Source organism: Serinus canaria, chromosome 3 (genome assembly GCF_022539315.1).
Source record: "Serinus canaria isolate serCan28SL12 chromosome 3, serCan2020, whole genome shotgun sequence".
Taxonomy (NCBI): domain Eukaryota; kingdom Metazoa; phylum Chordata; class Aves; order Passeriformes; family Fringillidae; genus Serinus; species Serinus canaria.
This window is the reverse complement of record NC_066316.1, coordinates 7,147,210-7,161,751: the sequence shown is the minus strand read 5'-3', so window position 1 is coordinate 7,161,751 and position 14,542 is coordinate 7,147,210. Positions and strand designations below refer to the sequence as shown.

The 14,542-nt window shown below is 36.6% G+C and overlaps 1 protein-coding gene across 4 annotated transcripts in view; it reads left to right on the top strand.

Moving 5' to 3' along the window:
* Positions 1-14,542, top strand: part of KIF16B (kinesin family member 16B) — a 134,127-nt gene that overhangs the window by 44,277 nt on the left and 75,308 nt on the right. The window lies entirely within an intron of this gene.

Sequence of the window (14,542 nt, the reverse complement as noted above, 5' to 3'; positions counted from 1 at the left end):
TTAGGAGTTTGTTGCTGTGTGATTCTGATACCTTGGAGTGCATGGTACTGTTGTGCAGTTACTTTGCATCTTAAAGGCAGCTGGGCATTAGCCTTGATTCACACAGTCTTAAACAGGGGTGGCAGCACAGATGTGGCTGTTGCAACCAGGCAAGAATGTGCATCTAACTATGCATATTCCTCTGCAAAAGTCTTCACTGTTGTGTTGTTAGTCCTGAAGTCTGTTTTTTCTCTTAGTGGTTGTTGCTTGCATAGTCCTTCTTCTTCCTCTAATTCCACTCAATAGCATGGGTTCCTTGTTGATCCAGAGGAAGGAATTCACAGATTTAAAGCAGTCTGTTACTTTAGATTAATCTCTGCAGAAGCAGAGATGAATATCTAGGTAAACAGTAAACAGAACTCTAGATAAATGAAACACTTAATTCTCCCATTGCCCTAGAAACATGTAAAAAAATAGCAAAATAGCTTTTAAAATTAATAAATGTATTTGTTATGAGCCTAGGATTTTTTTCCTCTCTATTATTCCCTGACTCATTTATCATCCAGCTTTAGCAACAAATGAGGAAGGAGTCCTGTAGATAATAGTCCACTGCTTTCTCAGTTCATTCCCAGAATAAAGTCTATGAAATAAATTATTTACAGGTCCTGTAGAAAATATGTTTTCATGTAATTAAAGGCTGTTTTGTAATGCATCTGGAAGAAGAGATGAATGAAAATAGCCTGTCTCTTTGTCTTCCAGCCAGGCCTTTTCTCCTTTTTAGCTATCAGCCTGAAGAATACTGAGGGTGGAATTGCTGTCTCCTAGCTGGGAAGTATAATATCTCCTGCTTGGTAGTGTCAGTAATGGCAAGAAAAGTCTTGTTCTCTGCCCCAAATGTCAGTGTTGCAGACTTACTTGCCCTTTGTGTGTCCTCAGTGTGTTCCCACATAGGAAACTCTGGAGCCTCCTTCACTTGGGACAAACCAAATTTGCTCTGGATGCAAATTCTTGAAACAGAAGAATAGCTTTCCCTTAGATCCAGCTAGTGGGGACAGGAACCAGCTTGCAGCAGATGTTCCAGCATGGGAAATAGAAGCTTTGATGGTTTAAGTTTTATAAGCCACTGGAAAACAGGATTTTACAGACTAGTGTCCAGAAAGCCAAAATAGGAACCTCTGCTTACAATCAGCCAAATGCTGCAGCTCTATTCAAGGAATTTTTCTCAGATGTCAGAAGTAGTTCTGTGTGTGCAAAAAAGTCTGAAGTGTTTGGAGCTGGCATTTCAGCTAAAGTTGGTCACTGGAAGTCCAGGAATGAGGGCCAAATTTCCTGAAAAATAACTTTGGATGTGCTAAGGCTTCTTATAGAAATCCCTGCAGCACACTAAATGTGGAGGTGCCACCACAATAGTGGGGTTTCTGTGTTTTAGCCAGCTGGATGTCAGCAGTGAGCATGTGGCAATCTGTTCTGAGAGGGAAAGAGAAATAATGAATGATGGAGAGGGTAAGCTGACCTCATGAGACTAAGAACTGCTCCTGTAATTTCCTTATTCTTTACATCATTCATTTTCCATCATTTTAGCATCAGTATCTTAACAGTTGCTCATTTAAGCTGTTCTGCATTCTGCATTGGCCTTTCTGGCTGGTGTTCATTGCAGAGAGCTATTGATGCCTCTCTGGGCTGCTGCAGCAGCACCTGCATTTTCACAGTAAGCTGCTCACAACAAAACTGCAGTTTTCTGATCTTGCTTTTTTTTCAGACTCTTTAATTGGCATCTCTTGCTTGATGAGGGTGCTGTGATCTGATGCTCTGGGAAATGGAAAAACTGCTTAGGAAGTTTCTGCAGTTGTGGTTTTCTTTGTAGTTTTGGATAGTAGAAATTTCTTTGTCTCAGAAGAATGAAGTGTCTTACCTCTACTGAACTTTCAGTTTTAAATGCACTGAAACCAGTACAGCCAATAGTATAGTGTTAATTCTTTGTTCCATTATGTAGAAGGAAAAGACACAGGAAGAGTTTGTGCCTTACCCAACATCTGTATGCACAAGTAAATCAATATCCCCTTTCATAATTGATGGCTATAAAAGTAATGTATTGCCTATTAAGGCAATTATTTTTAATATGAAGGCATTATTTTATTTATTATTCCCTTATTAAGGCATTATTTTTAACTTTCAGAAATGTTTTATTGAAGTCCCAGGACAGTCCCAAATGTAACTTTGGCATGTGCACAAGTTATAAAGCATACACCTCCACTGATGGTGTGTTCCCTATCTCTTCCTCTCTTAGCATTGCCTTCCAGATAGCATGTACTACTTTTGAGGCTAGTGATTCAAAATTTATTTTGATATTCCAGAAACCATATCTGTGGCAAACTGAAGTAAATCATGGGGTAGAAATCTGATATTGTATATACAACTTTTTCAAAAACTAAACTTTTTTAAACAGACACCCACTAAGATGAGGAGCATCTTCACTGATACAACACAGAGCAAAAGAGCTTTTCCTGCTTTAATGTGTAGGCTGTCACTTCAGTGAGAATCTCAGACATTTCAGAGTTGTTTTCTTGGAACACTTTTTTTTTTTTAACCCTGGAATTGTTGATCACAATTAGACACTATCAAATTTTTTCAGCTGTTAGTGTTTTGCCTTAGCTGATCTGTTTATCATAAGTATTTTTAAGGGAGCCAGTCCATAGAATAAGAATAGCAAGCTAAATACTCAGTTGTGCTTATTCCTTCACCTTTTAAGGAAATGTTACTAGTAAGCCCAAACCAAATTTCCATCTTTTGAAAAATGCTTTTTTTACTCCTCTCCTACCTCTTGTTCCTCTTGTCCATACACTAAGTGTTTTCTCATATTTGAAGTGAAATTTCTGTGTTCCTCTTTTAGTTCTTTGAGCAATATTATGCACAGAGAAATCTTTTTCCATTTTCAACCTTCTTATCAATAACTTCCCTAATGCTGGCATTTCTAGTGTTTCTTGACATCCATTTCCAGTATCTTCTTATATTGGGAAGTTACTATGTATATGCCAGTTGTCTAGAAAACTACTGATGAAATGTCTGTCTGTGGCATTCACATTCTCTGAAGAAATCCCTTCACCCAGGATTTTCCTCCTGAGAAGCCTCAGAGAAAAGGAAAACAAATTCTTCTCTCATTTGCTTCTCCTGTGTTGTGCTCATGTGGAATGTGTTTGGAGATTGTTTACCCACAGGTGATTGTTCCATTGGATTCTGCTGGGAGTTGTTTTCACTCTTTGGCCAATTGGGGCCAAGCTGTGTCAGGACTCTGGAAAGAGTCACAACTTTTCATTATTGTCTTTTTAGCCTTCTGTAAGTATCCTTTCTGTATTCTTTAGTATAGTATAGTATTCTTTAATATAATATCATATCATATATAAAATAGTAAATTAGCCTTCTGAAAACATGGAGTCAAATTCATCATTCCTGCCTTTGTCAGGGTATTCCCTGTAAGTACAATATTTGTCTATCTTCTGGATGGCAGTGCAGCATTCAAAAGTAAGGACTGGGTCTGTCCCATCTCTTCAGCCTTTGGTTGTTTAAGCCCTCAATGCAAGCGTGAAAAGCTCTTGTCCACAAAAATCAGATGAGTTACCTGGTGTGCAACAAACCAGTAATTACCCACAAGAGAGAGACACTGAACATTTATTTCAGAGGTGAACAACCCTGGTACCTGCTGGTATTCCACAAATCAAGCACACCAGCTGTCAGAACTTGCTGCTATTTGTACATTTTAACAAACAAAGGAATTAGTGTACCTTGGCTACAAGTCACCTAATTCTCATGTTAATTGGTATTCCCTCTTCTGTTGGTTAATGATTCTCTCACTTCTCATGTGAATTAGTCTGTGTGCTCAGGCTTTCTCTTCTTTTGGGTCTGTGGATTTTAGGCTTGGTGGTTGTGATCTCCCCCTGCCAAAATAACCTTTTACCCAGTCGAAGCTGATTTCAGCACAATTGGTGAGTTGGCTTATTGGATTCTTATCTTGGAATTTCTGCCATATGTCCTTGTGACCCAGAAATTTTGCATTCTCTGGGCCCACTATAAGTGATGCATCCTTCTTCTCAAGGTTTGTTAACTTCCTCCTAGCTCTGAGATCACTGAAGCATGTCCAGCCCTAAACCTTAACTAGGCAATTTTACCAATGAGAACTTTGTTTTTCTAACACCGGGACATCACTTAGAGCTTGTTTGCTGCTCTCTGATTTATGGGTTGAATCTCCCTTCTTGTTGATTAGGCTTGAAAGTGTAACATACTTTCTTAGAGAAATTTTACACATTCCACATTTTGCAACACTGTTGTTTCCAGATATTTTTTCTGACTCTTGTAGGTTTTTCCAGTTGGTCCATAGAAAGTTTATTATGCAGGATTTTTTCTTCTGGAAAACTTACATATTTTTCCCTCTGAGTATGGAAATGTTACTGAGATACAATAGAGAGTAGACTGAACCCTGACAATCTAATGTAACTTAATATCCTTCTCTTTCCTCTACAGTCTTCCCAGAAGGACATAAAAATATCTTGTCAGCTGTGATTGTCTCATCCAATAAGAGCCTTGTTAAAGAGAGTGCAGATTCAGTTTTATTTGTTGGAGGGTAATGGGCTAGTGTTTCAGGTTATCCCTATTTTAGGTACTGAAGTATCAGTTAGTGCTTGAAGATATTTTAGGTGTCTAATTCCCATTTGAAGTGGATTTGGTTGTATGAATATCTTAAAAACACAGGGTTTAGACAGAATTCTGTGGGGCACTTGCTTTTTTCTTTTCCCAAGCACAACTTCCTTCTCTGTGAAAGAAGTTTCATTGTTTTGCAGGAACTTTTTCAGCAAAAGACTTGTGGTTTCAGGCAGCTTCTGGCCTAGTAATAGTTCATCCATGAATATCATTTCTATGTCTGGAGTTTTTGCCTTTATGCAAATACAGAAAACATAATTAGGACTAATTAATCCACAACAGACCAGACAAGAGCTTAATCATCTTCAAAATGTCAGCTTCTGTAGAACTTTTTGTTGAATATTCACATTTAATTTCTTTCAAAGTACTATTTGCAACATCTAGACAAAATGTGGCTGAAGTATTTGTTCTGAATGCGTTTAATTCAATTATCAGATTTTCTCTATGGCACGTGTCTGTTAAAAGTATCTTCCTGAACAGACACTGCTCTAAACCCTTGACTGTCAAAGGCTGCAAGTTTATTTTTATTTTCAACTGTTTTTCATGCCTCTTGTTCTTATTTTGTTGCTGTGTTCACAGAGCATAAGTAAACAAATCTGAGATGGGTTATATTTCAAAACATCAAGAAGAGTGTTTCAACTTATTTGTAGCAATCCAAAGGTGCTCAGAGCTCTGATTATCTGAAGAAGCAGTTTGATGCTATAAGGAGTGAAATTGGTTTATTGCCTGCCCTTGGAAGCTTCTTAGCATCCACCTTCATTTGCATTCCTGAGCTCAGGCTACAGTATCAGACTTACAGCATGGTCAGCACAAGGATTTGACAAGGTGGTGGATGGAGCTCTGAGCAACCTGGTCTAGTTGGAGGTGTCCTGTGAAGAGTCCCTTTTAACCCAGATGCTTCTATGGTTCTACAGTAGCAGGCCAAAAAAGCTGCTGATGTGACTCATGAAAAGAACATATTTGAATCTTCTGAAAAGCAATGATTTGTCTGTCTTGTTTTTTCCTGGTTGAATGTGGAGATGTTTGTTTTCAAGAGGAATTTCTGGTCTAGGGAAATAGATCAAAATCTCATCTTCCAGGCATCATACAAAGTTTGGTTGCTCTAAGGAACAATATAAACTATCCAGAAACTTAAAAAAACCCAGTCAGGATACCTGATTGTGCATTGTGTTTTGCACAAAGGAATGGCATGTCCATAGTTGTCTGGGTTGTTTGCCTTTTTTTGGTTTTGTTTGTTTGCTTGTTTGTGTGTTTTTTGTTTGATTTTTTTTCTCCCCCCAGTGGCATCTCCCTGTCATCTGTGCTTCTGCAGCTTCTGTGGTGACAACTTTTTGATGAGAACTGAGAAAACCAGACTTTGAAATATTGACATACCAGTTGATCTGCAGAATTTGTTAATTTGCTAGTTATGTGCTGCAGGGATACTCTGAATTTTGGGGAAAACAGTACATCTTATACTCAGGCAGACTGTCACATAACTAAGAATTATCTGTGTGAAAGGAGAGAATCATATAGTTTCAGTTTTCTGGTGTTCATTTGAGTTGTTAATTGGCCCTTAATAAGAAAACACAGATCCATTTGTCTTTCTGGTTGTGCATCCCAGCTTTGCAAGGAAAGCTTTTTCCACTGAGAAGTTCATCTGATACTGTGGTAAGTATCAAGTCATGCTTTTGAGAAGCTGAAATGTAGATGTTTGAAGTGCCCAGCTGGTTTATAGTTGTCTGCCTGCCATTTGCCTCTGTTAACAGGCTTTAATTACATGATCACCTTGTTGTCTCTTTTTCTTTTGGTTTCAATCAGTGGAGATTTGGCTGCAAAATCCAGCTTGGACTTGTGGAAGGAAGGAGGCTGTGCTCTGATTGACCTTGATGGGTTCCAGAGTTACAGTCATATATAGGGAACATAACAGAAAGGCAAAGGAGAGTATTAAGGTTAAGATTCTATTAACCCGTGGAAATTGTATCTTACTGTATCCCTAACCCAGGGAAATTTCACAGTGTTTCCTCCTGAGGAATTTCCTTTTGGCCATTTTCCTTTCAAGTTGCTAGTCTCTCAAGACCTAAATTGATTAGCTGAATTTAAACACTCATTAATACTCTTAATTGAAATATGCCTGGGAGAGAATTTGGTTATATTTGGTTTTATGCTTAAATCTCTGTAGTTTTGTCTAAGTATAAGCTACTTTACACAGTAAATCTAAAGGTTTTCTCTGTTAATAAAATAACATATTTAAACATTTAATGCCATAGATTGCTTTTGGTAAAGCAATATCAAAGTTTGTCCTGGTTTCAACAAGCAGCTTTTGTTTACCAGTGATCTTGTTGGTATTAATACACCTGTCACCTTGGTTTCATTAAGAAAGGATGCATTGTACATGTTAAATTCAAGGTTACTTCTGTGTCACATAGTCCTTTTTGGCAGCATTTTTGAAAGAGATTTTTCATGTGGTCTTGATAGTTTATGATAATGAAGCATTTAAATGAATATTTCAAACATCTAGTCTGCTTTTTGCTCAAATGGTTAGATTTAGACTCATTTTGAGGTCTTCTTTAACTTCTGAAATTATGAAACTTGGTGTACTGTATGCCTCAAAGGCTTAGGAATGAAAGAGGGGATTTGCTCTCCATCTGTTATGGCTGGTGCTGTTCACTTGCCAGTCATTCTAAGTCATTAAAGAGTGCTCTATTTTACACCATATCAGAGCATTAATCCTCTATTTTGAGGTGATGTACATAGTGGAATGAATCACCTCCAGTAGATCTATAGTTTTGGGGTGCAGTAGTACCTGCCAGGAGTTCACGGAGAATTCAGGTGAGAGACAAGGCTGCCATGGTACACAGCATTTGCACACTCATGTTTTCAAATCTCAGCAAGGTTTTAAAAGTAACATAAAACTTTTCCACAGAGGAGATAAAACTTACCTCATTTCTTACAGTGTGCAAGTACAACAAATGCCATACCTCCTTTGGAGAACACTACTAACTCTTTTATTGTTTTAAATTAGCTAACAAAAAGTCTTTTCCTGAAGGTTTTTGTCAGAATGCAAAAAAGGCTATCCAAGTTAAGGTTCAGATCAGTTAGCAAAATACAATTGTCAGTGGTTGCTTCTTGAGCTTTGGGTAGATCACTTTGCATTTTTCTCCTAAAAGTACAGAAGGTTTGCATCTTGCAAGGAAGCTTTATTTTCTGTTAGTAGTTGACAAAGCTGTGCTAGTTCCCTTTCCTTGACTCCATGGGCCCTAATTTTTAAAAATTCTCAAATGTGGCAAAACTGCAATCTGCCAAGAATGCCATAATGTATTGTGGTCTAGATTACATAGTACAGTGCAAATGATTCCCCCCTTCTGAATTTTTCAATTCAAGTTTTGCTGAACATACCAAAAAAAGTGAGGGGAACTTTACCCTTCAGTCAGTATTTGGGATGTCTGTCTTGGCTATGAAATATGATTTCAGTATTCTTGTTTTTTATTAGATATGATAATTCTTTTGGCTTGATAGTAGGAAATGATGCCAGATTATAGATATCTCTGTATAGATTGCTTTTATTTAATTTATTTTTAAAGGACACTTCCCTTTGATTCATATGGTACCTATTTCCTGTGACTATTTCTGGATTTCCACTCTTGTCATCTTGACTTTTACCCTTCTTTTGTGCTTATCCTCTTTTTCAGCCTACCTTTTTAAAGGGTGCTGTGATCTTGTTTGGCATCTGTATGTGTGATTCGTTATTAGCATGATTGAAATTGAGGTCATTGTATTGCAATTACAGCTGAAGCTTTTGGTGTCCTCTTATGTTGTCCTTTAAAGCAGTTTAATTACTATATTGGGCTGGTGCAAGTTAGAATGACTTCTTCATTTTGATTTTGTTATAAAATTGGGAAATGAGCTGTAGTTTCATTGTAATAGAAGGATGGGTAATGTAAAACGTGGGCATTTCCTGTCTATCTTCTGGCTTTCAATAATTTTACTAGAAATTATTGAATTTAGAGAATTCAAGCCAATTCAAGCCATTGACTGTGTATAATTATACAGCTTTTATATCGGTATTTCTATATGCTTATCTTGTATAGTTTTAATGATAGAATTGGAGTATATTTTTTAGATGAGATCTATTTCACTGGAGTTAGAATAAAGGGAAGACCTTTTCATAAGGAAAGTTCAGTTTTTCCAGCTGAGTTTATCTGCTTTGCAAAAGAATAGTATCAAAAATCCAAAACTCCTGGTCACTGTATGATGGACACCAGTTGTTAATGCTGTTTGTGCCAGCTGAATGCACCAATTATTTTATGCTTTGGGTGCACAAAATCAAACTGATAGTTTTTAAAGGGCACTTTATCCTGTCTTTTTTTAATATCCTCAAATGTTTGCCTTGAGATCAAATGGAATATATTTTTATGATTTCTGACCTTTTAATAGGCCTTTAATTTGCATTAAAAGCGTCACATAAGTGACAGCTTGTGTTTTCTTTAACTGACCTAATAAAACCTAGTACATAATGTCTGGGAAAGAAGGTAAGGTGATCACACCTTCATCAGTTTCTAGAAAAGTAAATATAAACTCTGTTCTCAAAATAAAATGAATGAAAAATAATTTCCTAAAATATTACCCTGTGGAAATAAGCATTTAAAGTTAATGCAAATGTTAAATTGAGAACTGTTGCTCTGACTTATGTTTGTTATGCTGAAGTGAATTGTGGAAGGACTCTAAAACTTGCCTGATACTGCCTTCTGAACAGCTTATATTTGCTGGACTAGTAAGGAAAATTAAATTTGCTTTTCTTGAGAAGACTTCTTTGAAATGGTATCTTTTTTCTGCCATGTCTTTCCAAATCATAGTTATAACTCTCTGTAAATCTCTTAGGTTTAAAATAGCAATTTCCTGTTTAATAAATATTTGTCATGTTGTTTGTAGTCTGTGATTTTTTCTTGAGCTGGCTGATTGTGGTTTGTCTGCTCAGTGTGTGCTGGATCTAGTTCTATTTAACAGTGATCCCTGCTAGAAACACGGTGGGGCTGGTTCTCATGTTGGTGGATGTTGATGGAGCATTTGACCCTGGCATGTACAGGAAATTATTTCCTTATTTGTGTAGTGTGGAAGTGAGGATTTAAATATAAAAAAAATGCTTATACTGAGGATGTGATGGAAGCAGTGGTACTGGGAGGGGAGAGAAGTTGTAGGGGTCCTGGAGCACATTTTTGGGCTTAATCATGTTTAATGGTCTCCTTAAATGAGTTAACTGGTGAAGTTTGCTGGTATTAAGGGTAATTTTTCTAGCAGAGCATCTGAGAGAGGATTGGGTGAGCCTAAGGATAACAGAAGAGTTGTTGATAAATAGTTTGCAATGCAAAGGACTTAATACACTGTGGAAGAGGATGGCATGAGATGATCTGCATGAAAGACACATGAATCTGGAAGGATCAGACAGATATTGTGTGCAGTGAGTGGAAAAGAGGGGTGTACATGGTGCTGGCAAAATTTCATACACACTGGGAACACAGCTTGGAAGTCAGCAAAGAAAAAGACCTTGAGAAGAGGTGTGCTAAACCCTGGGCATCTCCTGGGGGAAATGCTTGGAGTTTGGCATAGTATAACCACAGCATAGAGAATAGATACCACTGCTGCCAGTATCAATGAATAAATGCTGGAGAAGGAAAATTATTATTTCAGCTGAATGTCAATAGTGATGCAAAGTGCACAAGTATAAACTGGCTATTAATGAGTTCAGACCAAATATTTGAAATAATTTTGCATTATATAATGGATGGCAGTCTAAGTGTAATCTATAAAATTATTTGTTATGGTGTTTGGGCACAGCACTTGTGACACAGGAGATCACTTTTCAGTTGTTTCTCCTCATGTAGGAGAAATGTTGCTGGCATTTCAGGCAGAGGTAAAATTCTTCAGGTTTTCCTTTAATTACAGAACTAATCAAATCAGCTTTCTTGTGTTTTGTGGGGCTTACCGGCAGCTTTACTAATTGTTTTCCACACTTGCCTCTTAATACTGTGAGTGCAACTTCAGTAGTTGGCTGTCATCTTTATAAATATAATAATTAGCATGCAATGCAGTTGAAAATTCAGAGGAGTAGTCATTTTGTTTATGTAGCATTTTGAGAAGAATTCTATCTAGAATTAGTCTGATAATTTATATTATGTAAACAGAAGTCTGTCTGCAGTATATTCCTCTTATATCCTGCAATTTTTAATCCATGCAAAGCCTGCATTAGGACTATACCACCCAAATGATGGGAATAAGCTCCATGTAGGTGAGTTATGGTTTGTTCAGCTGCACTCAGTTTTGGAGTATAAAGCAGGGCAAGCAGATAGCAATCCTTCTCCAGAAAACACTGCATGCTTTCTGTGTCTGTGATTCTTTAGGGAACCCCAAGCAATGGATCCCCTGTGCCTTTGTCCACAAGTACCTCTTTTCCTTTTCTCATCTTCTTTTCCAGGTAATTTCTTGCAGCCATGTAAATTATTGGTGTCCACGGTGTCCTTGTAGTTAGCAACAAGGGGTTGCTTTTTGGTTTTGAACTCCTGACAATCAATTTTCTTTTCTACTTCCTCATATAAGAAACATCAAGTGAGCCCTGCTTGTTTGGGAATTTCCCCCCTTGGGTATTTTGCACATTCATCACAGTCCTGCCCACACTTTTGTCTCATTTTCTCTTTTTGTGGAAGGCTTAACTCTGAAAACTCAAGCTTCAGTGAGAGAAGTTTTGAATTTTCACTCATGCTGATTATAGCATGACCAGCTGAGGCTTCTTCACCCTAATTCCTCTCTGTGTTTACACAGTCTCTTTATTACCATGGATCTGCTGCCTTCGGAAATAAATTTTTTCAGGAGCATTTGAATTCTGAACATTGGAATATTTTTTCTTTAAGTATGAAACATTTACTTCCAGTGATTTAAAGGAAATGCAAAGTGAATTAAATATAAACTGGAGGAAGAGCAATTAATAATTAAGAACTTTGCTTGTGTGCAATTTCTATCTATACATTTTATAGAGGACTTAATGTTAGTACTGGGCCATTGAGTATAATCAGATGTTTTTGTGAACTTGGGATATAATAGCTTATTTTCAAAAAAATCAAATGCACCCAAGGTGCCTGTTAGCATAAGAATTTTCTCAAATATAGTCTGGTTAAATATTAATGCCAAGACTTTTGCCATTGCACGTTTTTGCACATAATTTTTTAGTTTGGTATTATGTGGGTTTTTTCATAATTAAATGTAGAAATCTGAACATGATGCTGGCTAAGTAAATGGTCATGTATTACTGAAAGTGTCTGTACAGTGTATTCTCAGGACTGTGTGCCAGCTGCTATCTGTTCAATATTTAAATAAAAGAATTGCATTTTTGCATTGGAAAGTTTGACAAAAATTGAACTCCCCTGGGAGGTTATGTTCACTGCAGTGCACTAATTACATGTAGTCTTTAATATGTGCTGGGACAAAAGCAGCATAATGTTATCAGATTGGCAAAGGAATGTTAGAAATGCCTTTTGGACTTTCTTTTTTAATTGAATTCATTATCTTGTTGGCCAAAAAAAAGTAAAGCCGTGTGCTTCTGTTTTTGTGTGTGCATTCAAAGAGATCCATAGTGGCCTTTATAATGGATAGTTTTATATGATGATGATGATGAACTTTTCAGCTCAAGTGAGTACTTCAGTCATAGATTTGTTCTTGAACTACCAGATCATATCTCAGTTTAGAGGTGCCACTGTATCAGTTAATACAGTAAACATACTTCATCAGTACAGAAGAAATGAGTTTTCACAAAAGCTTTGATATCTCTCTATATAAATGTAAATGAATTTACTGTATCAGGCTAGTTCTGATAGCTGAGTCAGAGCTGAAAGCAAAGAGAAGAGAATTTAAATACACAATATAATCTGTTTATTTTGACTTAAAGACGTGTATTTTTATATTCTCTCAGAGTTACTTTCTCAGTTTCTTCTCTTCAAGTGAGTCTATTTGATCTAACAGCTCCCAAAGAAGAAAACCTTTTCTGCTCCTACCAGAGTGGCCACTTGTACCAACCAAAGTGCTCCTTTGTGGATAATACTCAGCTTGCTTTATTTTCCCCAGCTTGTGAACACATCTTAAATACTGAGGGAATATGTGTACACTTTTCTGTTCAAGGATAATTCAAGCTAAGAAACATGTGGGTACATTCAGCTTTTTTCAACTGCATCTTGAGATTTTCGTACATTTTCTGAATTAGTGATTTTTAATAGGGACAGAGACCTTTCATGCTCTTGTAATTTGAGTTATGGATTCACCACTTAAAATTATGTGGCACAAATGGAAGTGAATCAAATAGTAGATTAAACCTAATGATTTCTCTGCCCTGTAATAGCTTACAGACCTTCAATTTATTTCAAAAGAGGTCTGTCCCTCTTCAAAAACATTCTTCCCATGCTGTTGAAGATAAGAGAGGGACAGTTTGACTACTTCTTTTGGGCCTTTTTCTTTTCCTTCTCTCATTGTGAGAGAACAGAGTAATAAAGATTTATTGTTGGTGATGTTTCTGTGATTTCATTTTGGGGCAGAAGTGCACAGTTTGGCTTTTGGAGGCATCCTTGCAGAAGCTTTTGAATTTGGAATTAAATTTTAAACGAAGCGATTAAAGTTCAGGAGTTACTCCAGGTATCTGATTAATATTCAGATTGTTTTAGTAAATGGTATCTGAAGATAAAAGCTTATTTGCAGCCTGTATTAAGCTAAAAATATTATAGTTAATCACAGCTATCTGCTGCATTTCTTATAAAATTTCCATTAAGAGGATGCATTCTGTGCGTGAATGGTAGTCATTTACAAAATGTAACTCTAGAAACTCAATTAATTTGTGTTCTTTATTTTAGATCTGAATAAAAAAGCAATCCATCTGTTTTAAATCACAATTATACATGATTCATTTCTTATTATAATAAGAATGTGTTGCATATTGAAAGGCTAGAAAATAAAGAATCATACTGTTTCTTTGTTCTTAATTATTTGTGAGCTATTTTTCTCACCCAGTGATAATTTTTTGTCTCCTGGGATGTTTATTTTTTCCTCTGTCAGGGACATTGGCAAATGCTTTGTTGTTCTGTGGAAAAAATATTCAGCTTTTAATATTTTATCAATTCCATTGGGCTGAAGGTGCTAGCAGTAACTGGTCACCTGTCCTCAGGGTCTTGTCTTCATCCTTGTCATGTGGGAACATTCTAAATTATGTATAGCAGTAGATGCTACTCAGTAAATATCTAATATGTCATAGGTATTTTTGACTGAAATTACTTTTTCTCTTGAACAATTAATTAAGCTGTATTTTTAGGTTTGTGATGTGACTCTTTTACAATATGAATGAGTATCTGGGTGCATTGTGAATGTTTGAGCTGCACATGAATCACAGCTTATTTTTTTTTTTCTTTCTGAATGCTGGAGAACTTTTTAATTCATCTCTGACCAGAGTAACATTTCCCAGCTTTGTTTTGCAGAGTCTTATATGTTGTGTCATCATCTCATCTTGCCCAGATGTGTCCATACTTGAAATTTTTTGACAGCATCAATATTGACAATGTCTTTTTTCATGCAGGGAAATGAGATTTTTTATCTGCTTTCTTCTTTAGACTTGAAAGCTGCTGCACTTGGGAAAATACATGGAGCAATCTATGTGTTGTATTTTGTTACAAACAGTGTGGTGTCTTTTTGGCTCTGGAGAAGACATTTGATGACTTGGAAAAGGAGTAGTCATGCAGCTGTCACAAAACTTATTTTCCATTTTTATTAGCACCAGGAGAAAAGTGTGCTCCTTGTAATACACAGGAATACTTGCTGACATTGCCTCTGCTTCATGGATTGTCAGAAAAACATATTTGTCTTG